Source organism: Arachis stenosperma, chromosome 6, assembly GCF_014773155.1.
Source record: "Arachis stenosperma cultivar V10309 chromosome 6, arast.V10309.gnm1.PFL2, whole genome shotgun sequence".
In the NCBI taxonomy this organism is placed as follows: domain Eukaryota; kingdom Viridiplantae; phylum Streptophyta; class Magnoliopsida; order Fabales; family Fabaceae; genus Arachis; species Arachis stenosperma.
In genome coordinates this window covers 87,759,923-87,761,939 of record NC_080382.1, presented here as the reverse complement: position 1 = coordinate 87,761,939, position 2,017 = coordinate 87,759,923, and positions in this window count along the sequence as shown.

Below are 2,017 nucleotides of genomic sequence, written 5' to 3'. Positions count from 1 at the left end.
AATTCAGGTGCTAAGGACACATAAGACAGCTCTTGGGTGGTCCATAAGTGATCTTAAGGGTGTTAGCTTAGCCAGATGCATGCACAAGATCCTATTGGAGGATGATGCTAAGCCAGTGGTTCAACGACAGAGGCGGCTAAATCCCGCCATGAAGGAGGTGATGCAGAAAGAGGTCACTAAGTTACTAGAGGCTGGGATTATCTATCCTATTTCTGATAGCCCCTGGGTGAGCCCTGTCCATGTTGTCCCTAAGAAGGGAGGAATGACAGTGGTTCATAATGAAAAGAATGAACTGGTTCCTACAAGAACAGTTACAGGGTGGCGTATGTGTATTGACTACAGAAGGCTCAATACAGCCACCAGGAAGAATCATTTTCCTTTACCATTCATAGACCAGATGCTAGAGAGACTAGCAGGTCATGAATATTACTGCTTTTTGGATGGCTATTCAGGTTACAACCAAATTGTAGTAGATCCTCAGGACCAAGAGAAAACAGCATTCACATGTCCTTCTGGAGTGTTTGCCTACAGAAGGATGCCTTTTGGTCTGTGCAATGCACCTGCAACCTTTCAGAGGTGCATGCTCTCTATCTTCTCTGATATGGTAGAGAAGTTTCTGGAAGTCTTCATGGATGACTTTTCAGTATTTGGAGACTCATTCAGCTCCTGCCTTAACCATTTAGCACTTGTTCTGAAAAGATGCCAAGAGACCAACCTAGTTTTAAACTGGGAAAAATGTCACTTTATGGTGACTGAAGGGATTGTCCTTGGGCATAAAATTTCAAACAAGGGAATAGAGGTGGATCAAGCTAAAGTTGAAGTAATTGAAAAATTACCACCACCTACCAATGTTAAGGCAAACAGAAGCTTTCTGGGGCATGCAAGATTCTATAGGAGGTTTATAAAGGATTTTTCAAAAATTGCAAAACCTCTGAGCAATCTGCTAGCTGCTGACACGCCATTTGTGTTTGACACAAAGTGTCTGCAGGCGTTTGAGACCCTGAAAGCTAAGCTGGTCACAGCACCAGTTATTTCTGCACCAGACTGGACATTACCCTTTGAACTAATGTGTGATGCCAGTGACCATACCATTAGTGCAGTATTGGGACAGAGGCATAACAAGCTTCTGCATGTCATTTATTATTCTAGCAGTGTTTTAAATGATGCCCAGAAAAATTACACAACCACAGAAAAAGAATTACTTGCAGTGGTTTATGCCATTGACAAGTTTAGATCCTACTTAGTAGGATCAAAAGTGATTGTGTACACTAACCATGCTGCTCTTAAATATCTACTCACAAAGAAGGATTCAAAGCCCAGGCTCATAAGATGGGTGTTGCTTCTGCAAGAGTTTGATATAGAAATAAGAGACAGAAAAGGAACAGAGAATCAAGTAGCTGATCACCTGTCCCGGATAGAACCAGTAGCAGGAGCATCCCTCCCTCCTACTGAGATCTCTGAAACCTTTCCGAATGAGCAATTATTTGCTATTCAGGAAGCTCTGTGGTTTGCAGACATTGCAAACTATAAGACATAAGGTTTTCCTTCTGTAACCATGGAGAGGAAGCATGAAAAGCTTCTCTCACTGCAGAGTCAACCAAAGCCCCCACAGTCAAACTCTAAGTTTGGTGTTGGGAGGCCACAACCAAACTCTAATTTTGGTGTTGAACCCCCACATTCAAACTCTAAGTTTGATGTTGGGAGATCCCAACCTTGCTCTGATTATCTGTGAGGCTCCATGAGAGCTCACTGTCAAGCTATTGACATTAAAGAAGCGCTTGTTGGGAGGCAACCCAATATTATTTAATTATATCTATTTATTTTCCATGGCTATTTTATGTTTTCTTTAGGTTTATGATCATGTGAAGTCACAAAAACAAATGGAAAATCAAAAACAGAATAAAAAATAGCACACCCTGGAGGAAGATCATTCTGGCATTTAAACACCAGAAACAAGCATCTGTCTGGCGTTTAACGCCAGAAACAAGCACCAAGCTGGCGTTTAACGCCAGAAACA